We start from the raw sequence: 26,115 nt of genomic DNA on the forward strand, positions 1-26,115 counted from the left end.
GTCCATATCCTGGAGCTCACCGGTTTGTTTGGTTTCTGGTCCTACGTATAGATGAGATCATAAAGTATTCATCTTTTACTATTTGACTTATTTCATTTAGCATAATGCTTCAAGGCCCATCCGTGTTGCTGAAAATGGCAAGATTCCATTCTTTTTATGGCGGAATAATAATAGTCCATTGTATATATATGTATATACATATATACTTATATATATATAAACATATTATATATACAAAGGCGTATCCCTATATACGTATATACACCCAATATTTTCTTTATACCTTCATCCATCGCTGAGCATATAGGTTGTTTCCACGTAGGGCTATTTGCCTATTGTAAATGCTGCTGCAATGGACGTAAGGTACATACATCTTTTCTAACTAGTGTTTCAAATTAGTTAAGACTAACACTCAGAAGGGGAACTGTTGGATCGTATGTTAGTTCTATTTTTAATTTTTTGAGGAACCTCCACACTGTTTTCCATAGTGGCTACATCAATTTACTATCATTTATTTCTTGTCTTTTGATAATAAACATTCTAACAGGCGTGAGGCGATACCTCACTGTGGTTTTAATGTCCATTTCTTTGGTGATGAGACACGTTGGACATCTTTCCATTTACCTGTTGGCCTCTTCAACTCCTCTGTCCATTTTTTAATTGCTTTTTCTTTTACTATTGAGTTACATGAGTTCTTTATGTATTTTGGATATTAACTCTTTATCAGGTATGTGATTTGCAAACATTTTCTCCCATTCAGTAGGTTGCCGTTTCATTCTGTTGATTTTGTTTGCTTTGCTGAAGCATTTCAGTTTGATGGAGTCCCACTTGCTGACTTTTGCTTTTGGTGTCACATCCAAAAAGTAATTGCTAAGAACAACGTCAAGGAGCTCACCATCTATGTTTCTTCTGGGAGTTTCATGAGTGTAAAGCAGGCAGAGTGCGTCCCAGTCCCTTTCAATTTGCTTCGAGAATCTGACTTAGCTCAGCTTCCAGGTGGGCTGGGGTCCCCGTGGTGTCCCATTTCTCTGTTTTGTTTTAGACTTCGCATTTCATTGAATTGATCTGTTCCACCTTTAACCTAAAAGCTTATTCTCATAATAATTAATTGGATAAACTCTTTTGCTGTAAGATATTTACATCTCATAGAATATGAAACTGAAACGAACTTCTCCCTTTAAAGGCGGTATACACTTACCTTATTGCCTCAGCAGCCCTCTAGCTCAACGTGAGGAAAACGGCATGTCTGTGGGGGAGGCCCTTCCCGCAGTCCCCCAGTTTTATCACGCTGCCAGCTGCCTGCTCTGCCTAATCATATGTTCAGACACTTTCTGAATTAGTGCATAATCTGAGTAAAAACTAAGATAAATGTTATTAAGATGACAGCTGATACCCTTCTATTATATTTTGATGTGATTTTCACATCCTCAGTGTCAAATTAAACTGACCCTCCACCAGGGCTGGAAAATCCTCAACACAGACAGAACATAGTCACCTGGAAGATGCCCACGGGTTTCACCTCAACACCTGCCAGGAAGACGACGAAACCCCACACACGAGCGAGGTGGCTCTGACGTCTGACAGAACGCTACCCGTCTGTCTGTCTCTCTCTCAATCTCTCAGAACTGAAGGGGACTTGAGAGGAAGCTCCTATAGCCCCATGACTACTTCTTCTATCTAATGCCGTTTTATGTAACAGGGGACCTTCGGGAGAAGAAATACTTTCCTGGATAGAAAAATCCCCATGTATTTTTGTAGGTCATTTTCAGAATTAAACATTTCTTATGTTTATTTTCCTATTTCCTGAGTTGGGCTTGAGAAAGTCAAAGAATCCAAATATTTATTTAAACAGTGAACAACTATTAATATTTCTTTACATGCTCCAAAATTTGACTTCAAAAATTAGATTCTGAAGTTCAGGCTATAGACACAGAGTGCCAGTTTCCTTATTGTTGTTTTAGCTGAAATTCAGTCAAGGTTAACTCGGCATTTTAGGGAAGACTTACTGGCCTTGAAATACCCCAGGCACATCCCAGGCACACTCCAGGCATATCTGCTTGCTTACTCCTTACTCATTTCTTCCTCCTTTTTCACCAGCAGAACCCGTTTTGTTCAGAGTGATAATGGATCAACTAAAAGGGTGTATTTTCCAGTCTCTCTTAAGGCTAATTCTGGTCAAAGAGACGTAAGTATAAGTAGCTGGGTGGGGTTTCTGGGAAAGCTCGCTAATAGCAGGCCAGATCTGGTGGAATGCACTTTTGCTCTCCCTCTTCCCCATTGTTCCTGCTGGGAAATACAGACACAATGCTTGGAGGCCCAGTAGCCTTCTTGTGAACCTGAGGATGAAGGCCACCTATGGATCGGTAGAAAGGGCCAGATTCTGGAAGGCACCGTACAGCGGGATATACCCGCGTGGGATGGCTGTCCCTTCCTGCACCATGCTGGGGTCCCCTTCTTCCATTTTCGTCTTTTAAAATCGGAACCGTGAGGCTTCATCTAGACAGGAAGGAAACTGCTAAGTTTCCTTGGTCTTGAAAAGGTGCTGCCTTCTGCTGTCTCTGACACAGAAAGAACAGAGATGCCTAAAGCGACAAAAACAGTCACATTCCTTGGCAGCTGATAAGGTAACAAAAGGTGCTGTACACCTGAGGTGGGACTCGCAGTTTGGATGTCTATATTTAATGCTGAAAATATGAAAATGGAGCAGTTCATTAAATCCAACAGTTTGAGAACTTCTGTGTGTTAGCCAAGGCAGTGCAGAAGTGCAGTCTGCACTTTCAGACAGAAGCACGCTGCGATGGAAGGGGTGAGAACACAAGGCAACATTTTCCTTATTGCTACAAATGCAAGAGATGAAGGAGAAAACTGGATCATCACAGGGCAGAAAACCAAGTCAAAGAGTACAGGTGCATGACCTAAATGTTCAATTAAATGTTCACTGAACATACCCCTGGCTCCGTATCCCGCATGCCAGATTTTATTAGAAGCAGTAAGTAAGATACAATTAAAATCAGTAGTTTCTAAAAGAATGAATTCAACACAATAAAGGAAAAGGTCAGTTGTCACCATGATGATTCAGTGAGAAATGTAACCCTAAGTTTTAATACCTCAGCCTTGTTCTGTCTACTAGAAGGCAGGAGGCCTCAGTCGAGGGGCTGAGGGGGATGAAGCTCCCCCCTCTCAGCAGTCCCCCACGCAGCCTGCAGCCTTGGAAGCACAGGAGGAGGCGCTGAAGGAGCTGACAAAGGAGTAAGGGCTCAGCCAGGGGCCGGTGCAACGCTGCATGTGACCACGCGGCCGAGGGTAGGAGGGCCACCTGCCGACTATGTGTGATGCGTACAACATACGTCTCATACACACACACACACACACACACACACTCACACTCAATGAACTATGGTTGCAACAGAAGCACACACTCACTTAAAACCACTTCTCCTACAAAGCTGGTGCATGTCCTTTTCCTCTGCTGCCGCCTGGGTGCTGGACCCAGTACCGAGGGAGCACGAAGCAAAAGGCTGATCAGAGCAGAGTGCCCTCAGTTAGGGGAGACTTCCTAGAGATGAGTTGTGAGCCAAGGCTCAAAGGGAGTGAGGGGTATGGATCGGTGAGTCATCTTTGGATCAAAGTGCCAGGGAGAGAAGAATAGAAATGATTCAATGGGTATTAATCCATTTTGCTTTATACAGACAATGGTACAGTTACCTGCCTAAAATGCTGAATCCCAGACAGTGGTTCTAAGAGGCTGACTTTCATTTGTGGGTTACTTAGATGAAAAGTCCTAAACTATTAAAACTACTAACATTGGGGATTTGATATTTTGTCTTGTTTCCTATGGAAAGTAGTTTAACAAGTATGCAAGATTAACACATAAAAATATTAATGAATGGAATATACGTAACAGAGAAATTTTTAAAAATCTGTCATAATTAGCCTTGTTTTAAAATGATGCTTTTCTCACTAGCCAATTTTGCCTGCTTTTCTCAAGTCTGTTTCCTGAGGCTGGATATTAAAAACACAGCACAGGACCCCAAATTTTCAAATAAGTATTATCTATTATCTTTTATCATCATCATCGTTATGGTCTTCCTCAAAATAAAGATCTAATCCCTATCCTTAAGGTGCTGTGCACCTAGTGGGAGGCCACTGGGATTACTCACATGCTGAGCTGTGGCCAGTTGTGGGATGCACCTCCAGGCTACTGTGAACTGTTCGTCTAGAGACATGGAAGAAACTGAGGAACAGCTTTATCTACCTTCCTCTGTCAGAAGATCTTTCATAGATGGTAGCAATCTAGCAGACACTTCCTTTTTGCATAGAAGGGTGGTACCCAGGAACCTAAAGGTAAGATGACTGACTATTTTGAAGCCATCCTGACATCAGAAGGCCCTGGAGGTGGCAGACGTGTGGGTTGGACACAGTGTCTCACAGGATATATACAAAGGCCCGGCTATCCTAGTGTGAGACGGATCAACTTGGTCAGACTACTCGAGAGGCAGGTTGGTAAAAATAAGTTTGTAAGCAGTGCGCCCTTTTGGTGACTAACTCAATAACGTCATAGATTAAACCCCAGGTGCTTTAAAGTTTTATATTTGCACAGTTCTCTGAGGATAGCGCCTGTGGTCTGACTCCTGTCCATCACTCTCTTGATCATCAGAACAGCACATTGGTGGACAGTCCCACATTGATTTTAATTCTCATATCTCTTCACATAAATAATACAGAGTTCCTGATCCAGGGACTCAGTGTTTCTTTGTTCTATGTGATCTCCTGAGTCACCTTTAAATAGCTTTACCCTGCTTCCCCTGGGCTTTCTTAGCATCTGTGCCCTTAATTCTGGGGCCATCAACTCCACTGAGAGGAACTTTGTCATTATTTTATACTAAAATGTTAAACCTAGTCTCAGGCTGGAAATGCCTTTTCAGCATTCGCGAAACAAACAAACACATCATTTATTTGTCTGGACTTCCATCACAGTAGACCTTGACAAAGCCGTATAAATAAACCAGATGATTTGGTTCTTACTATAAGAGTCTGTTAAGTGAAGGAACAGGCTCAAAGACTGGAATCAAAGCAGCTAAATTCTTTAAGGACTAGTTTAGCTCGAACACTTAGCACTTCACAATGGTATGCTTCTGCCTGCTGGGCGCTCCTCTCTCTCTCCCTCCAGTCCTACTACAGGCATTAATTGGGTCCCTTCACGCCCGTACCCTTTGCTGAGTGCCGAGGATGCAGAAGCAAGCAGGACCCCTACCTATAGAAGGACTCCAGGTATGCATATAGGGAAACGAAGTAGGAAAAAAGGCAATGCGGGGTGCGTGCTCTCAGGGCTATAAGGAACTGTAAAGAGAACTGAGTCATATGATGTGAGAAGACACGACAGGACAGGAAATGAGTTGAGTCATGAGTGACGATCCCTCAGACTCACTTCTCCCTAGAGGGCACGGCAGGGTTCCTTTGGATGGATGACTTCAAAGTTATTGTCAGTACAGGTAAAACATCTGTTTGGCTACTACCGCAGGGCCCTCTGTCTCTGTCCGGCCAGCATGCTCGGAGGCAGGGGAGAGGCAGACTGCTTAAAGCGGGGTGGGGAGATGTCCCCAGTCTCCGCAGTAACCCGCTCAGCAGTGTCCCCACACCTCAGCCTTCTCGAAGGCAGCAGAACCGGACTAGACGGATTGGTGTAAGCCATCAAGGTCACATCAGGTCTGTGTGTTAACAAAATCTTAACAGGACCATGTTTGGTTCCATGAGGCCCACAGTCACTTAAATGTCTGACACTTATCTTTCTGAAGGAAGGAACAGAGAACAAGAGAAATCATGAAAGGGGAATTCTTGGGAGAGAATGCACGGCTCCACTAAGTGAAGCCATCCCCACTGTGCAATTAAGATGGAGCTTGAGTAGAAGAAACCAAAGCTGGTGAAATGTCTGGTATAAATATAACAGAGATCCAGATGGCCATTATTTATGGAAAACAAATGTCTAAGTAGCCAGCGAGTTAAATCAACAAGAAAGCTTCTTTAGGACTCTAAGGAAAGATTATCCAAGACAGCATCAAGCCCTGCCCACCAGGCAGAAGGCAGGGGCCAGGTCGGTTGGAGTAGTGGTTGACATTTATTCAAATTCAACCTCAAAATGTAGTATCTGGATCTGACAAGAAAATGACATTAAAAGATGACATATTCACTAATACAACAAAAACCCTTCAAATACTTCAAGAGAGTGGCTTCAGCAAGAAAAGAACAAGTATTTTGTTCAAAAACTTTTTGTAATCCAATTCATAATGTAAAGAAATACAGCAGTTTCTTGTAAAATGCTCCACTTTCGGGGCATAAAACCCACTGCTCTCGATGTCTCACTTCCAAACATCAAGCATCTTGGAATGTGCAGGCCCTGAGACAGTCAAATGGCCACCACGGAACTGTTCCTGGTGGCCTGTGCACGAGACTCTGCAGGAGGGTCCCTGGTCCTCACTCACCTCCTCTCAACTCCCAGTCAGCCTGCTGGTAGCAAGGACAGAGGAGGGGGTGCTGCTGCAGGACAGGAAACGTGAGAGTAGAGAGCAAAGGAGGAGTTAAAGAAAATATACAACTCAGACAGGAACATCTCTGGGGCTTTTCAAATGGAAAAGGACTGCGATATAATTGAAGACTATGCCTTCAAGAATGTAACTAATGCAGCACGATTCCAAAACCAATGATGGTTCTGAAAAAATGTATAAATGATGTTCTGAAAAATGATGATGGTTCTGAAAAAAATGTATAAATGATGTTCTGAAAAATGATGATGGTTCTGAAAAAAATGTATAAATGATGTTCTGAAAAATGATGGTGATTCTGAAAAAATATATAAATGATGTTTGATTCATAGTTTCATAAACTAAATTTACGATTGCATTCTCTTAAAATGTTGAAATAAAATTTAAAAACTATCTTACTCATGTGGAAAATCTTCTTACGCAGAATGATTTTTCTAGTGATCTTAGATGATGTGATATACCATCAAATAATATTACTTATTTGAGCCTAACCTAACGTGTTCCTGGGCATTCATTATTCACAGAAAATTACTATGTAACAGTTATTCTTAGAAAGTATACTAGAAAGTTTAGTAGTAGGTTCTTTTCAAAGATACAAATTTCAAGAAAACTCATAGAAAGAGTACCCAACCTACATATACCACTTACTTTAGGAGATTGTGTGTGTATGCACATACATATGTATACACATGCATAAATACATTTAGTGGGGAGGGTATAGCTCAAGTGGTAGAGCACATGCTTAGCACGCACGAGGTTCTGGGTTCAATCCCCAGTACCTCCTCCAAGCATAAATAAATGAATAAACCTAACAACCTCCCCCTCAGAACAAAACAAACAAACAAAATATTTAAATCTGTGTATACAATTGCATAAAATTAATATGGACATAATTACTTATTTTGATGATCCATGAGGCAGCAACAATGTTTTATATACATAGTCCTGAAGCAGTTATGGAAAAACCTGCACAGGCTTCCATGAAATAAGACCTTCAGAATAAGGGTGTATTATTTTTCATAAAAGTGTAGTAAAAAAATTCAGTAAGCACATATTATAGAATGAAGAATTTGTCTGATCTTTATCCTTGGAATTCCCTGAATGAAAGGAGTGTCTGTTACTCCTGGTATGCCCTCGGCTCATGCCTGAGGTGATGCTAATGAGATGAGTGAGCACAGGGGTTGGTCACCTGCCGCACCAGCTATGTAATCAGAAGATTGAGGCTTTCCACCAGCCTGACCTCTGGGGAGGTGGGGGCTAAAGATGGAGTTCAACCGCGTGGCCAGTCATTCAATCCATCACATCTACATAAGGAACTCCAACAAAAACTCTGGAAAATGATGCTGAGTGGAGCTTCCTGGTTGGTGAACACACTGATATTCTAGGAAGGTGCTGCACCCCGATTCCAGGAGGAGAGAGCATGTAAATTCTGTGTTTAAGACCCTCCCAGACCTTGTACTATGCGCCTCTTCATTTGGTGGATCCTAATTTGTATCCTTTTTATAAGTCGAATACTTTCCTGGGTTCTGTGAATCATTATAGTAAAGTGTCAAACATGAGGGGGGTGGAAACTCCCCGACATTTGCAGCCAGTTGGTCAGAAGGACAGATCCCCGAACTGGTGGCTGGCACCTGAAGAGAAGGCAGTCTTTTTGGGGTTTATGTCTTTAACCTGTGGGATCTGCACTGAGTCCAGATGGCTGGCATCAGAACTGAACTGAACTGGACAACACCAGTCTGTCTTGAAGTTGAGGCACATTAGAGGGAAGTATGCAAAAGCTCTAAGAAAGTCACAAGCACATAAAAGAAATTTCACAAGATTTCTCCCTTATCTTTCACACTTTTGCTTTTACTGAGGTATAACTAACATTTAACATTGTATTAGTTTTAGGTGTACAACGTAATGATTTAGTATCTGTATATATGGGAAATGATCATCACCGCAATAAGTCTAGTCAACACTCATCACCACACATAGTTACAAAAAATTTTTTTTCTTGTGATTTACTGTCTAAGAAACTTTCAAATATGCAATATGGTATTATTAACTGCAGTTACCATGTTGTACATTACATCCTCATGACATATATTTTATAACTGGAAGCCTGTACCTTCTGACCACCGTAACCAATTTCACCTACTCCCCACCCATGCCTGCTGTCTGTATCTGTAAGCTTGGTTTTTTTTTGTTGTTTTTGTTACCATCCATCACCATACAGTTGACACCCTTCACCCTTTTTGCCCACCCCTAGTCCCCTTTCCCTCTCATAACCACTAATCTGATGTCTATATCTGAAATTGTTTATATTTTATTTTTAATTTTATTTATATCTTTTAGATTCCACATATGAGTGAAATCATACAGTATTTGTCTTTCTCCATCTGATGTATCTCACTTAATATCTTCAAGGTCCATCCATGTTGTTGAAAATGGCAGGATTTCATTCTTTTTAATGGCTGAATAGTCTTACATGTATTCATATACCACACCTTCTTTATCCATTCACCATCCATCAGTGGACACTTAGGTTGTTTCCATATCTTGGCTCTCAGGAATAATGCTATAATGAACAGTGGCATGTAAATACCTCTTTGAATCAATGTTTTGTGTTCTTTGGATAAATACCCAGAAGTGGAATAACTGGGTCATATGGTAGTTTTATTTTTAGTTTTCTGCGTAATCTCTGTACTGTTTTCCATAGTGGTTATACCAATTTACAGTCATTCAAAAATGTGCAAAGGTTCCCTTTTCTCCACATCCTTACTAACATTTGTTATTTCATGTCTTCTTTGAAAATAGCCATTTTAACAAATGTGAGATGATCTCTCACTGTAGTTTTAATTTTCATTTCCCTAATAATTAGTGAGGTTAAACATCTTTTCATGCCTGTTGGCCATGTGTATGTCTTTTCTGAAAAAAAAAAAAAAAAAAGCCTATTTAGAAAATCTGCCCACGTTTTACCAGATTTCTGTTGTTGTGTTATACGAATTCTTTATATATTTTGGCTATTAACCTCTTAACAAATATGTCATTTGCAAATATTTCTCTGATTCAAAAGTTTAATCTTAATAATGGTTTTCTTCACTGTGCAGAAGCTTTTTAGTTTGATGTAGTGCCATTTGTTTATTTTTGCTTTTGTTTCCCTTACCTTTGGACCTAGATCCACAAAAACATTGCTAAGGCCAATGTAAATGAGTTACTGCCTATGTTTTCTTCTAGGAATTTTATAATTTCTGGTCTTATATTCAAGTTTTAATCCATTATTTGTGTAAGTATAAGATAGTGATCTAGTTTCATTCTCTTGCACACAGATGTCCCGTTTTCCAAACCCCATTTATTGACAAGATTGTCTTTTCTCCACTGTATGTTTTTTCACTTTTTTATCATAAATTAATTTTCCATATGTGGGTGGATTTATTTCTGGGCTATTTCCATTCCATTGAATTGTGTGTCTGTTTCTGCACCATGCTGCTTTTTTTTTATTACTGTAGTTTTGTATTACAGTTTGAAAATCAGGGAGTGTATTATCTTTAGCTTTGTTCTTTTTTCTCAAGATTGTTTTGGCTATTCAGGATGTTTTGTGGTTCCACATGAATTTTAGGAGCATTTGTTCTAGTTTTGTGAAATATGCCATTGGACTTTTGATAGAGATTTCACTGAGTCTACAGATTGCTTTGGGTAGTATGGACAATATTTAAAAAAATATTAATTCTTCCAATCCAAGAACATGGAGTATCTTTGCATCTACTTGCATCTTCTTCAATTTCTTTCATTAGTGTCTTACGTCAGTACACAGGTCTTTTACCTCCTTGGTTAAATTTATTCCTAGGTATTTTATTCTTTTTGATGCCATTATAAGAGATTTTCTGAATTTCTTTTTCTGATAGTTCATGTTTAGTGCATAGAAACACCACTATATTTCTCTGTATTGATTTTGTATCCTGTGACTTTTATGAATCCATTAGTTCTAAAAGTTTTTTGTAGAGTCTTTAGGGTTTTCTATATGTAGTATCATGTCACTTACAAATAGTGACAGTTTTACTTCTTCCTTTCTGATCTGGATGCCATTTCTTTCTTTTTCTTGCTTTATTACTGTGGCTAAGACTTCCGAAACTATGTTGAAAAAAAGTGATGAGAGTGGGCGTCCTTGTCTTGTTTCTGATCTTAGAGGAAACACTTTCAGCTTTTCACCACTGAGTATGAAGTTAGCTGTGGGTTTTTTATACGGGCCTTTATTGTGTTGAGGTACATTCCCTCTATACCCACTTTGCTGAGAGTTTTATGATAAATGGATGTTGAATTTTGTCATATGCTTTTACTGCATCCATTAAGATGATTTGTATTCTTCATTTTGTTAATTTGATGGATCACAATGATTGCTCTGCAGATGTTGAACCATCCTTGCATCCCTGGAGTAAATTTTACTTGATCATGGTGTATGAGACTTTTAATGTATTGTTGGATTCAGTCTGCTAATATTTTGTTGAGGATTTTTGCATCAGTGTTCGTTGGGGATACTGGCCTGATATTGATCTAAGTAGTTACAAGAATACAAATAAATTTTCCAAAAATTTCCCCTCATATTTCATACTCTAATGACCTCATATAGTACTGTTTGATTAGGTGCCCCTTGCAGTTTAAAACCCTTTCACTTCACTTGAATGTCTCTTCTTCCAGCTCAAAATCTTTCATTTAGAAGAAAATATGACATAGGCAATCCAAAATATGTATAACCAACTAAAGTGTTAGGAATGGAGACATGTAATCAGCAGATCAAGACTACACTCAAAAAGATCTACCCTTCCTTTTCCTATTAAAACCAAGGTGTAAAAGCAGCAGCAAAAAGCTCCCAATGTGGAAATCAAATTAGCTATGTGTTTCTACATATTTGATCTAAGCCATCACTCAAAATATCTAATGAGTCAGGCAGAAGTCATTAGAAAGAAAAATTTTTAACTTCAATTTGCAATGATTCCACATAAATTTTTTTTTAAAAAACTAGTACATTTTGTCTAGAGTGTTTTCTGGTAAAAGCTACACCTAGGAGTTTCCTCCAGAAGAAAGAGTTCTGTGATTGCAGAATTTGAGCAACAGTATGTACCATAACTCTCCTCTTAGAGAGTCCTAATTCATATTGAAATTTTGAAAGTTTCAATAAATCACTCAGTTTAACATAGCATTCTGAACAAAGAATGCTTCTTTATTTATTCATGGAGCATTAATATTCTGCAGAACATATTACTTACGTTAATAAATGACAATAAATGTCCAACAGGCTTTTAAAAGACAGTAATGGAGCCACAGGAAAAAAATGGCTATTTTCAAGTGTTAAAAACAAAATGGGATTAATATTGTCTGATATCAGTAAATGTATTCCAAAAAATTTAAGAAATCATTTTCATGGTCTGAAATGAAACTTCATCTAAAATCTACTTGATTTTCTAAGTGTACAATCTGGTATTTTCTAGTCCGGAGCTAAAGGACCACTTCATTAAGATGAACAACTCAGAAAGGAAAATTTCTATCCATTTTCCTGAAATTACTTTTTTTTTGTTTGAAGAAAAATCCATTTGTAAGCTTTCAAGCATTTTCCTTGTGTTTCAGAAAGACATTTACATTCCTCCGAAGCCAGCCTGTTTCTGAAGTGTGCAGGAGGAGACGGGTGGTGTCTCCTCTCACAAGCAGTGTCACTTGGAAGGTCAAGAACACTTTGCTAAGTTCTTTGCAGATTCTTTCAGAGTACGCCGAAAGAGTGGCATTCTTTTCTTTTTGTTCATACTTTTATGTTTAACATAAGTCCCTGGGAAAGGTGAAATGTCTCTCTTATTAATTTTCCCCCCGAAGTTATAATTGTTAAAATACAGTCTTTATGAAAAATGGCGTAAGTAGAAAGTGGTATAAGTAATTTTAAAAATACCCACAATAATGCCACCAAGAGAGACAAGCAGTTCTTGCCATGATAGTCATTTATACTCCAGCAAAGTAGAAAGACATTAAATAAGTAATTGTTTAAACAATTTATCATCCTCATTGTGTTAAGTGTTAAGGATGGAAAAAAGTAGTTCTCTGAAAGCAGAAAGACCTCCACTTATTCCCGCGATATTTATGTCTGTTTGTTGTCCTGCTTCTCAGTAGCTTTTCTGCTTTTCATCAATAATGAAATTTATGTTATTCTAAAGCTCAGCTGCCCAACCAGAATAGCTTGTTCTGGGAGAGCTTAAGTACATCGAACAGGGTCTATTCTCTGTGCTCTGTTTGCACTACACATTTCAGGGACCAAATACGGATTTGGGGGGCTTGAAGGTGAAGCCTCAAAAACTCAGGAAAAGGCATTCCTTAAAACAGACCCTGCAGGCCCCTGCCCTCAGGTACTTCCACCCATCACTCCTAGCACGGCATGTTCCCACTGTGCAGGTGGAGCTGAAGACAACTTGTAAAGCAGCGGCATGCGTCCAGGCTGCAGATGGCCACAGAGGTCCCTGGTGTGAGGGCACCCCTCTCCCTTCAGCCAGCAGTGGAGCATGCTGCTGCGCGGACAGAGGCGTTTCCCACCCTCTACGTGAGAAAAGTATGCTGTTTACCACAGGATGGCTGTGAAATCAAAGACGTAGTTTTGTATGTGCTATATTCAGCCTTTTGCACACTCTCAGAGAATACCTAAAAGCTGGATTTAAAGGGGGAATGAAACACATGATTTATTTCCGGTTTGGCTGAATCTAAGCCTTGTGGTTGGGTGATTTAACCGCCACTGATGTGCGTGGTGTTTTCCATATATAAGACAAAAGAATTCCAACGTGGACTTTTCATGTCATCATTTTCTGATTCTAAATATTTGACTCAGTTTTAGGGACACAAAACCAGTCAGCTGGCACTGAAACTTTAAAAACGTTTATAGCCTATAAATACAAAACAGCATTACATTTTGTTTAATATATTTATTTAACATAAGAGAATACTACATTTAAAAAAATTTTGCATTCAAAAGAAATAAAATGTTTTGTGTGCATTTGTTTGCTTATTTTGGTTTGTTTTCCCAGGTTACGCACATTTAGACAGACATTAGTCTTGTCATGACAAAGGAATATCCAGTCTCCTGAACAGTTCTATTCTCAGCATCACTGAATAGATCTGGATTGTGACTGTTTTTAAATGCTGACATTTGTACACCAGATATTTAGGTCTCTGACTGTGGGATCTTCATGAGAGTTCAAATGCTTTCCACCTTAAGTGTCTATGTTACCACATCATACATGTGGTTACATAGAAACCTGCAGTATAACTTAACTTTTGGGAAGCCCAGACCCTTGTTGTATTGGGTTGAACCATATTAAATGTTCTGTATTTGACAGTTGTGATCTACAGAAACAGCAATTTCATATGGCTCAATGTAACACTGTATGTATTGCTCTACCAGTGAATAAAATTTACTTTAACGGTTTATTTGATTAAAAAACAAAATGAAATAGAATCAAACAAATCTCTGAACCAATATCTGTAAGACATTTTAAGTTAAAACATCCACTATCAAGTGGCTATTTATGATTTAGCTGGGTAATGCTCAACAATGAACTGCATGAAACTAACTTTTAAAAAGGTTGCTATCTAAAGATTTCACCATGTCTCTTAACAATGTATTATTATGTTTATCTTTTCTGAAGACTTACATGCTCATCTTCTACCTATTAATTGTATTTTTTGGCTAAAAGTCTATTTCAAACCATTTACAGTATTCATCAGGGAAAGTCCTATGATGATTATTTGTTGTTGAATGTTTTAAGTTTGGAATATTGATAACCAATGGTACTTAATTTACTAATTAATTCATTTTTATTTTTTCAGCTACAAGTAGTTGGACTAGCAAATCGGGGGTTATTTATCTATTCTAGAATTGTGTGTGTGTGTGTGTGTGTGTGTGTTGGAGAGAGAGAGAGAAGGAGAGAGAGAGAGATCCAAATGCAAGCTCACGCAGAAGCCCATGGGGGTGAGTCCCCTCCCCAGTGGCACGACAGTGCCGCCCTGACGAGCCCTCAGGGACTGCTGCAAATCAGTCTTTAAAAAGTGCTCACTGCAAAGGAATTATTTAATTGTTTGATGCATTTGATTGCTAATTTGCTACATTACATTTTAATTATTAAACACTGAGCAGCGTTAAATGCTCTCTTACCACTTACTTCCATCAGGTTCACTGTATTATGACTTCATCACCTCTACTGCACCATGAAAAGCAGTAATGCAGTTTTCAGAGAAGTCATACCGTGTCTTGTCTTTTCCAAGTAATCTTCTGATTCTCACTTAATTAAATCTTTTTTTAACTTGTGTTTCAATAAGAATAAAAGATACTTGGAGAGGAGGGAGAACCATTCTCACATTTTCCGGGGCTCCTTATCCAGTGAGCTTTCCAACATAGGTGGTTGACTACTGGTTTCTGGAGCACAGGGTTTTAACCTCTTCAAATCAAAACCGACAGGGGACAGACTGAGTCAAATGCTTCCCTCAGTCACAGCAACTGATATTTTCAAAACAGTCATTTTCAAATGGCTGGATCTGACATTTCTGCTCATCAATATTTAAGATGCTTACTCAAGTCGGAACTATGAGCCAGCTACTTGAGTATGTATGTGAATTAAAAAGTTTGGCAAATCTAAGTGTGTGAAGAAACCTTCCGTTGTTAGCCATCAACTGGCTGACACAGGGAAAATGGCGTAATTTCTCTTCCTTTTGAATACTGACATTTCACCTGTCAAAAGATTATCTTCTGAAATATCTGGCCATGGAAATCTGGGCAATGTCATCTGTTAACGGGTTCTTATCAACACAGCTTGGAAGAATTATAAGAGGCTTAGAAGGAAATAGGTGTGTGTGTGTGTATGTATGTATATATATTATATCTGTATATATATCTTCTGTTTGTAGCTAGTAACACTGAGTTAAGTGTGATTATATTATATATAAAATTAACTACTTATTTATTCATATATATGAATAAATAAGTAGTTAAATTCAAAGTGGGTACTTCTAGGATTTCTATCAGTATGTACTTTAAAATTCCATTTTTTTCCTTAAATACTCCACATTCTATTTTTAGCCTTAAATCTGTGGCTGCTTCATAAGGACTGCCCACTCTACAAAAGATTAATAAAGACCTTGTACTAATGGGCATGACCCTAACACTTGATAATTTCACTGTGCATTTTCTTTTACTTTTCTTTCTCTTCCTTCTTTCTCTCCTTTCCTTCCGTCTATTTCGTGCTTTTCCTATTTCTCTTTCTAATTTGAGAAGCATTTCCTGAGACATTTTGTTATTGAAGTTGCAATGTTATTCTGTCTCATATTTTGCTAAGATATGATGTTATATTTTTAATGGCTTTAACTGATCAATAAACGGATTGCCTTGGCAGCAACACTGGGGGGTTGCTATTATTGGACAATGAATGAGGAGAGGCGATATTTAAGAGAAGGCAGAGGAAATTAATATTTACTGAATACCATTTGTGGTTCAGGCACTGTGCAAGGGACTTGACATATGAATTCTTTAAAAATTTTTTTTTTAATTGAAGTGCAGTCAGTTACAATGTGTCAGTTTCTGGTGTACAGCACAATGTCCCAGACATGCATATATACATACATATATTTATTTTCATATTCTTTGTCATCAAAGGTTATTACATGATTTTGAATATAGTTCTCTGTGCTATACAGAAGAAACATGTCTAATCTATTTTTATATATAGTGGTTAACATTTGCAAATCTCAAACTCCCAAATTTATCCCTTCCCATCCCCTTTCCCTCAGCCATAAAAAAATAATAAAATAATGCCATTTGCAACAACATGGATGGACCTAGAGATTGTCATTCTAAGTGAAGTGAGCCAGAAAGAGAAAGAAAAATACCATATGAGATCACACATATGTGGAATCTTAAAAAAAAGAAAGAAAGAAAAAAGGACACTATGAACTCATCTACAAAACAGAAACAGACTCGCAGCCATAGCAAACAATCTTACGGTTATTATTTAAACCACAGTGGGTTAGGGAGTAGCATTATCATTGCTATTTCATAGATCAAGAAGCAGTGAAGCTGACCTGGGTCATGATGTAGCTGTGATTCTCCCCAGGTCTCCATGGCTCTGAAGCCCGTGTTCTTTCATATCCTAAACTCATCTCTGGTGCTGTGACCTTGGAGAAGTCAGTTACATGTTGATTTATATCATCACGTCCAGAAAAAGGATTTGAAATAGATAAATTACCTAATCCCTCTGGATTCATTTCTTGGTCAAAAAATAAGGATTTCAATTCAATAATCCCTTGAATCCTGTGGTTTCATAACTTCCACGTGGACAAGTGCTCCCCAAAGTGCCCAGATTAAGTGGTATATGCACCTCTTATGGTGTGTGGTGTTTGATATGCATTATACCATGAACACGACTCAGTTCTTTGCACAATCTTAAGATCTGTGAATTCTGCCACAAATGGTATTAAGGTATTTATCTAGGATAAAATGATATGGATCAGTATTAATTCAGTGCTTTTTGTTAAAAATAGAAATCCCTTTCCTTGATTCAGAATTGCTGGCCTTTTGAAGCCCTAAAAATCACTGGCAATGGCTAAAACTACTCTCTCCAGCTTGCAGACACTTTTCAAGGTTTGTTTCACAACATCAGAGACTTAAATGATGGCTTGAAGGGTCCTGGATCTTTTATAGTCATATGAAACACAGCAAAAAAATTAAGCTATTGTAAAACTATACTTTGATCACAAGTAATTCCTTTACACTTATCACACTGTCATTGATACAAGGAGTCATTCACTCACATAACATTTCCTAATTGCTTGCTCTAGGCCACATAAAATTCAGGACGTTTATACAGTCATGAACCAAGAAGATGGAGAATGTGCCTTGTAGGAGTTTACCGCCTAATAAAGGAGGAAGGAAGCACACCAGTAACCACACATACACACACACAGAGCTGAGCACCAACAAGGAAGCACTGGAATGCTGCGGGAGAGCCGCTCAGGAGGTGGGGAGCTGCCCGTGGGCATGACGGGGTGTCCGTGGAGTGTGGGGGAGCCGCCCTGGTGAAGAGAAGCGGGCAGAACCCTCGGTAATGTGAACTGGGCTGGAGGACTGGGTCCATGTATACACATGGGCAAGCTGACCCCATCCTTTAGCCATGACCCTTCGGTTTTTAAAGTAAGCGCAGTGAACACAGGCAAGACCTTCGACCTCCCTGCCTTCTTCAGGGCTCACAAAGGACAATCCTGCCTTCCTACATAGTCACTTCTCTTGAAAGTGACTTTTTACATTATGTTGTAACGTCTGTATCTAACTCTACAAAATTAAATTGAATTTAAAATGAACGTATTCTCCAACATGATTGTAATTTCTTAGTTTTTTATTTTATTTTATTTTTTTGGCTGGGGAGGTAATTAGGTTTACTTGTTTATTTATGTTTAGAGGAGGTACTGGGGATTGAACCCAGAACTTCATGCATGCTAAGCATGTGCTCTACTGCTTGAGCTATACCCTCCCCCTCTTGTTTCTTTTTTTTTTTTTTCTAATGGACTTATGGTTCTTTCTTTTCTTCTTCTTCTTCTTTTTTTTTTTAATAGGACAAAAGAGCACTGGATGTCAGAAGCTTCCAGTCCTAGTCCTGGCCTTGTCACTTGCTCTTCATTTGTAAAAAGAAGGATTGGCCATGAGGTAAGTCCTGTAAGCCATCTCCAGCTGTAAAATTCTATGATCATCAAAAACAAAGAAAGGCTCTGTCTGAATCCAGCTCATGGTGCTAAGTCTACAAATATGAAAATATGCATAGGACGGTATTATTATTACTATAGAAGTCTTCTTTAAATATAAGTCACAAGCATTTGCCAAAAAGTGCTAAATCACCTATGAAATCTTCCTCAAATGAAACCTGCAGTTTGAAACCTAACCTAAAACAATGGTATTGCAGTAGTTAATTTAAAAGAACAAGTTTCATTAATTTATTATCGGAAAGCAATATGACAACTAGATATTCATCACAAATTCAAGACACAAACTTCTTTCAGAAACTACACTTCTCTGCTGTCAAAAGGAATTTTGAATAATGCAACTCCCTGAATGAAAACCAGCATATCTTCATTCAGAGTGTCATTTTAGTTTTGCTGGCTTCGTAACATTCATGTTTGTAAACAGTCTGAACGGCATGTCATTATCTATTTTCCCCTAAAACTCTCCCTAAACCTCTCTGTTAATGCCTAAAAAAAAAGAGTCATTCTAAAATTAAAGGAAGTCAAATTAAAGCTGTATCCATTTAACTTTAGTTTGGGCATATCGCTCTGTGAAGTAAAGTGATTTTCAGCAGCACTGCATAACCCACTCTACACTTAATGGATAGTTCTTTTGTTCATTCTCCTTGGCACTCAAAATGTGGATTTAACACGCATCTTTAAAATGGTTACATTTGAAGGGAACCAGTTTACCCACGTTCTTCCTGTCTCTCCTCATCCCATCTGTTCTGCCTGACATCACGTACAGACTGTGGCCCTTGCCCTGTTTCCTCTCCAGTGGATGATGGACTGTCCTCAGAAGCTGCCCTGTAAAGCAGTGCCACGTCTGTGCCCAGCCTGGCCTCCAGAACCCTGACGAGACACAGTGCCCAGGAGTGGTGGAGAGTGGGTGGGCGCTCCATTCATCCCCATTCCTCCCGATTCAACAGGTACCCGCAACGTGCCCACATCCAGCCATCCAATCAGCCATTCATGGGCTCACCCAATATTTATCCCATGCACTCTGCAGCCTCGAGGCCCTGTGCTTGCTGCCCCTCTCCCTGATACTCTCTCCACCAAATATGCACAGAGTCCATTCCCTTACTTCACCCAGGCTAGTGGTCAGACGTCACCTCTGCAGAGAGGTCCACCCTACCTAAGGACATGGCCTCATTATGCTCCATCTCCTCACTGCAACTTATTTTTCTTCATAGTATTTATTACATGACATTATTTATACGCATTTTGCTTGTTTTTCTGGCTCTGTCCACATGTCAGGACATCAGGGCCAGGAATTACCTTGTTTTGCTCATTGCAGTATTCCCACCACGTAAGCCACTCTCCAGCACAGAGCTCCCATTCAGTGTATACAGCTGATGAGTAACTTTTCTGAGGACCAGTTCTGCGTAAGGCACTGGGCAAGGCCAACTAGGAAATGCATCCAAGAGGAATACAGGGCAGCAGACCCCAAACAAGGACGGTGACTGCGAGAACACAGGGGCTGCTCTTCAGTTGCCAATCCCCTCTCTTCCACACCAGGGGCCGTGCTGTGCTTCACGTGGGCACGGCCGGTTGAGATCTTGGGATGACCACAGAATCAGGGCAAATGTGAAAACCTACTCCACATAGACTAGATGTTTAGACAGTCTTAGATTCATTCTCTGGAGAGTTTGCTCAATAAGATTTGTCTGCCTTTTGACTTAAAAGACAGTGGACAAGAGCTTTAGAGGTGGCCTCCTATCTTCCTTTCTCATTATCTTCAACATCTATACTATTCTTACTTCTAAACAGAAATGACACAATAGTTCTTTTGCAGAAATAAGGGGGCATCAAAGGGAGAGTTTATTGCACAGTGCTCTAGATTGTCTTTAACAGCTTGTCTGTTTAATTTTGCAAAGTAAAAAATATATTCTAGATATATTACTATATGTGTGTGTATGTATGCATGTGTGTGTGTGTGTGTATATATATATGTATATCTTTGCATGGAAGATTTTACTTACATATATGTTACTGTTGGTGTCTAATGGCTTAACATACCCAAGTTTTCCCTTTCTTTCTAAGTGTATGTACTGCTGGTCCGTTCAGATAGGCCCCGCAGTCTGACAAAAGCACATAACATCAGTGTCTGAATACATATATTGCTACTACGGAAAGCAAGTCAAACTAATGCATGTTCTGTATCCTGAGTTCTCTTATATAACCCAAAAAAATCAAAACTGCCGTATTTACTTGCATAGTTCATAAAATCAGTGCAAGATCTGTAATCAGAAAAATTCTGCTTCTACTCATCAATTGATTATCTTTCCCATTATTAGCAGTTTTATTTTTAATTTTTTCCTGCACATGTACCTAGGCTTCTGAGACTCACTGACGATGAAACACGTCCTAGAGTGGTGCTTCCCAAACTGTGATTAAGAGATGCTTCATCCCAAGAAAATAAAAAGATTTCATGGTCAGTAAGTTTGGTAATACTCAGAGTAAAGGCTCTGATAAGTGGTGCAGCACACACATATGAATAAATGGATTTAAACCAACGTTCCTTATACTTTTATGTTGAATGCTATATTCATGGAAACACATGAGCTAGTGAGTTGATGATCTGTGGGGTACTGATCTGGGAAATATGCTAGTTTTTAAGCCTGTTGGATCATATTCTTTTTCCTGTCATCATTCCCCTCCTTTCCTTCTCCCAAGTCTTTGCACCTGCCATGACACTACCCACCACTCAGAGGCCAGTCGAACATTCTCCTGGAGGACTACCCCGGTCCTCCCTCCATCTTCCCTGCCCTTCCCGCCAATAATTATTTCCCCCACATCTACTGTGTAGCAGGCTCTGTGCTGGGCTCCCAGGGTGTAAGACTAGTAGACGGAATAACTACCCTTGAGGTGTTTTAGGGATGTCGAAGAAAATCAAACCCAAGCTAAGCTGATAACAAGGCTGAACCAGGAAGAATTAGGCAAGTGATCCAGATAAAAGGAGGCATAGGAGTAACTGGGGGAGGGTTATTTGATATACAATGACACACTTTGTGCAAACACAGCTTGATCTATAGGAATCTACAGATTTCACTGCACTCTCTAGAACACAGAGAGAAAGGAGGGAGGTGGGTCGCAAAGGAGAATGCTGGAGAGGTAAGCAGTAGTGTGATCGCGGAGCGCTTTGCATGTCAGGCACACTGAGTTTATCCTCTAAGCCAGAGGCTCTCAGTCTAGGCTGCACTTTTACATTAACTGGAGCTTTTACAAACTGACTATTCATACACCTGGCATCAATTCCAAGGGCATCAAAAGGAGAGTTTATTGCACAGTGCTGCAGACTGTGTCTTTAACAGCTTGTTTGTTTAATTTGCAAAGTGAAAAATATGGTCATTTATATATCTATATATGTGTGTGTATGTGTGTATATATATATACACACATATATATATGTATCTTGGCATGGAAGATTTTACCTACATGTATATTATTGTCTGTGTATAATGGCTTAACATATCCAAGTTTTTCCTTTCTTTTTAAGTGTGTGCACTGCTGATCTGTTCAGAGAGGCCCTGCCATCTGATTGCCAAAAGCACATAACATCAGTGTGTGGAGTAGGGCCTGTTTGTTTGTTTTTGTTTTCAAACCTCACAGGTGATTCAATATGCAGCCAGAGTTGAAACCACTGTTGGATGCCTTGGGAAATTTGAAAGCTACTGAAAGATTCTGAAAAATGGGAAACATGATCAGATTTATATTTTAGAAATATTACTTTAAAGGAAGACAAAAGACATCTATGCTGACAGAATGATGTTTAACCCTGAGAATCCCTGGCACTTAGAAGCTATCCAAGAAACGTTTGGTGAAAGAATAACTAGGAACCCAACAAAACATTTGTGATGGACACTGGCGCCCCTGCTTCCCAGGCTGGCCCAGGGTCGGGGGCAGCAGCAGGAACACAGCTCACTAACGAGGGAAGAGAGCAGGAGAGTTATCTCAGTTCTGACCCCTTCAGTCAGAACCTTTCTCTTGGGCAGCCTGGTACTGAGGTTAGGAACACGAGGTTGGAATTCAGCAACCCTGGTTTCTAATTCCTATCTGATGCATATAACTGTTTCCTTTTAGGTAAGTTATTTATTCTCTTTAAGCCTCAGTTTTAATATCCATAAAATGGGGGTGATGATGCGAATCATTTAATCTAGTGCCTGGTACAAAATGAAAATTCATAAGTGTTCATGGAAAAAACCTTACAACAGACACGCACTTCCTGGGGATTAGTCAAGGAGTTTCTCCCTTTTCTCTCCTATGTGTGGCCTCCAAACACGTCAACTATAAAGAGAAGTTTCACCTACGGAGTACAGCTGTTACCACATCCTGACCAGATGCTGTCTTCCTGAAACGTCTTGGGATGCCATTATGGCAACATGAGAACAGCTGCATGGCTCATAACTGCCCCCAAAATGCACTTCTAGGTGAGCAGTGGATGAGGAATATGCTTATCCAAGTTGCATGATGATGAAGAATTGTGGAAGGCGTGGCAAGGTCAGGCCAGTAGACGGTGGGACAGGCTGTAGCACCGAGTTATCAAAGGGTCTGAACCAAAGAAAGCTACAGGGAATGTGAATATTATAAACTTTTGTGGCTGTTTTAATAATTATAAAACGCCAACCTTATAGAAAATATAGTACTTATTTAATTGTCTACCAAATAGTCATAAGAGATGACCATATATATTTCATATGATTCACTATATTAAGTCCACATGAAAAGAAGTACATAGGCCGCATGATCTAATCAGAATGCAAAAGAAATAATCATTAGAACGCTGTGTACAGGAGGCACTGAAAAATACTTTTTGATTTGGGTTAAATTCTAATACACACATACCATGAGCCAAATCTAAACTTGACTCTAAACTGAGGCTCTTCATAGCAGTTTATTTTCAAAAAGTAGAAAGCACTCTGCCCATTTTTTTCTGAATCAAAATATATCTTAAAGGCTTTCTTCCTATGTTTTACAGCAGGTGTATTTTAAGTCATAAACTTGTCCAAGGGATGATTATAGCACCACTTGAAGAAAGATACAAGATTTAAATAAGATTTAATTTATGCATTTTTATTTTCAAAGATTGTTTTGAGCACTTGTCCCATCAACCTCCAAAGTTTTCTCATGCAGGGCAGCCAAGGTTCAACCTTCGAACAGAGGAATAGCTTAACTGTTAGAGCAAAGCAACGGGCTCAAAAGGCATTTTAAATTCTGCAGAAAAGAAATAACAGTATAATATTCAAGTTAAAGGAGAGAGTGGATGAAAACACTAAGAATGGAATTTTATTACATATTTGAATCCCTAATCTAGTGAACTTGTTTCTGGAACTTAAGTGTTCAGTTACTTTAAAAAAATTCTATCATAGGCCCATTTACAAACAAGAAAGTTAGGTTACATTTGAATTGGGATGTATGTCTAGGCCATTAAAGGACTAACCAGATCACATACAGTCATAGTGAAAGTTCACTGTTTTAGAAGCTGTCAGCGTTTTCTCCTTTGTCAAATCTCTGCTTTTAATCCCTGTAGGTGCTTTTTAATAAACTAGTCCTTTAAAGGCTAAATAAAATCGAATATATAATATAGCTATTTCCTCAGTTGCTTAACCTTTTTGCACATGTTTCAGATGAAAATGAAAATAAAACTACTACTAGTTTTCACCAAAACCTGCCTCTGCTTTTGTATTTTAATATTAGATATGCTCCCTGATAAAGGGTTTAAAATCATTCCACCAAATGGGATGACTGTTCATGAAAATACTGCCTCAAATGTTAATGTAATAGGGTGTAAAACTGCAATTTCACCCCAGAGTGTCAGATTCTTGAAGTAAACATACACTGCCTGGGACCCAGGTTTCCCTGTACGCCAGAGACCTGCACGAGGCTGCCACTCCGGCAGGGGAAGCAGCCCTGCGTCCCTCGTCTGCCTGAGGATGCGCCTAAAGCTCTCTGATCACCAAGACTGCAGAGGGGAGGACTTTCTTCATTAATTTCTTTGGTGTTACCATTTTTCCATTTCCATTCTTTGAAAACCTAAGCACTTTCAAGAAACCATACAAAACAGAAACGGATACCTACATGCAAAGCCATAAACCACAGGTTATATTTAAAATTGTAATCTCCAAGGAAAGCACTAGCAAAACTATCCAGTGTGACTTTCTGCAGAGTGAACAGGATTGCAGCTCTGATTCAGTCACTCCGCACTTCTCCGCACCCAGGCACCCTGCTGCGCCATCAGCACCCTTGGCTGATCCTAACCATCTTCCTTAAGTCCCACCCCTACTCCTTGTCATCTTAGATCCTTTCTCTTCTGTGAGGCTGTCAGAGGAGTACCCGGCCACCACACTTTTCTTTCTTCTTAAATCCTTTTGGATTTTCTCTCTACATTAAAATATTAACACAGTCTCTCTCTCTTTATAAATCTAACTCTATTAAATAATATACAGACCTATTCCTTTGACAATATTTTATGTATGTGTTCATTCAAAATACTTATTGATGATGACCTACTTTGGTTTGGATGCTGAAGCAAGCATTTCCCTTCAAAATTAAACTTTCAGCGTCCCATGAGCCTTACCTCCCAGAACATTCAGTACCACACTGGCTTCACTGTCAGAGCTCAGTAAATATTCAATTAAAAATAATGGACAACAACATAGCTGTGAAAGTAGCTGCAGTTCATATTCAAAATAACGTGATTAATAAATGAGCACAGAAGTCCACAGCATTCTAATTAGAACTGCAAATTGCACTTACAGATGGGGGTACTGATGCTGGTCCCTGACAGGGTTTTTGGCTTTACAAAGGTGCAGAATTGATATGCATTCGGTAGGAACCATACATTTAATTTGAACTTCTATCTTTTCCGAGCGAGTGACATGCGGTGCCACATCTCATGATCTGCACAGCGGCTGCCACCCTCAGTTGGCCACATAATCACAAGGGTCACCAACAACACACTTAACACCATTCTGTATCCATATAACCATTCCGGTTTTTACTTTCAGCACAGGATTCAATACATTGCATGAACTACTCAATGCCATAGTATAAGCAGGCTTTGTGCTGGATGATTCTGCCCAACCACAGGCTAACGTTACTGTTCTAAGGTGGGCCTGGCTAAGCTGAGATGTCCCGTAGGTTAGGTGTATTAAATGCATCGTCAACATACAACGTTTTCAACTTATGAAGGGTTTATCAGGACCATCCCATCGCAAGTCAAGGAAAGATCTGGACCTCTTCCTCAGCGACCTCATAGAAACCTGGTTCTGAACTTAACTGTGGCACTCCAGAGTTTCCTTGAGAGAGGAGCTTAGAGGGTGGCAATCCAGATGGGAAGGGGGTGGGACAGTAGAGCGGATCTGCGTGTGCTGGGTCCCAACCACCAAGCTCACCTTCCCAGAGAGCCTGGCAGGGCTGAGCCCAACGCCCACTGCAGGCACCTTCATAATGCACCTCATCCCACCCTTTCTTCTCTAATTTTCATCCAAAGATTTTTCATTCTTTCGCTCATTTATTGAAAGAATAGGTACCCAGCACTCAGGCAGGCAATGATCAGGGTCAGGTGCCTATTAGGCCCCTTTCCTTCCACTTTACTGTCATGGAATGACTCCTAAGCCCACTAAATAAACCATCTAAGCCCCCCTCCATGAATAATTTCTTGGCCTAGTCAACCGCAATAAACTTCACATTTTCTCCGTAACTGAGAGCTAGAAGTGAGTGCCCGACTCTAAAATCTAAAACTCTAAACTTCCACAGGCAGAATACAGCTTCCCTTCTTTTTGTTTCTTTCTTTTATTCACCG

General features: G+C 39.5%; 1 protein-coding gene and 1 long non-coding RNA gene across 3 annotated transcripts in view; one reads left to right on the plus strand and one right to left on the minus strand.

Annotated features, from left to right (window-relative positions):
* Positions 1-24,259, plus strand: part of LOC123613622 (uncharacterized) — a 520,235-nt gene extending 495,976 nt beyond the window's left edge. The window contains exons 4-5 of one of the 2 annotated variants that reach the window (XR_012508752.1): positions 17,379-17,557; positions 18,150-24,259. This is a non-coding gene — a long non-coding RNA (uncharacterized LOC123613622). Of the gene's footprint in view, positions 1-17,378 lie in introns of both variants that reach the window. The other variant, XR_006720994.2, reaches the window with a different exon arrangement.
* MEI4 (meiotic double-stranded break formation protein 4) overlaps positions 1-26,115 on the minus strand; it is a 125,259-nt gene that overhangs the window by 2,402 nt on the left and 96,742 nt on the right. The gene's annotated exons all lie outside the window — the stretch shown is intronic.

The sequence above is a fragment of the Camelus bactrianus genome, chromosome 8 (assembly GCF_048773025.1).
Source record: "Camelus bactrianus isolate YW-2024 breed Bactrian camel chromosome 8, ASM4877302v1, whole genome shotgun sequence".
NCBI lineage: Eukaryota > Metazoa > Chordata > Mammalia > Artiodactyla > Camelidae > Camelus > Camelus bactrianus.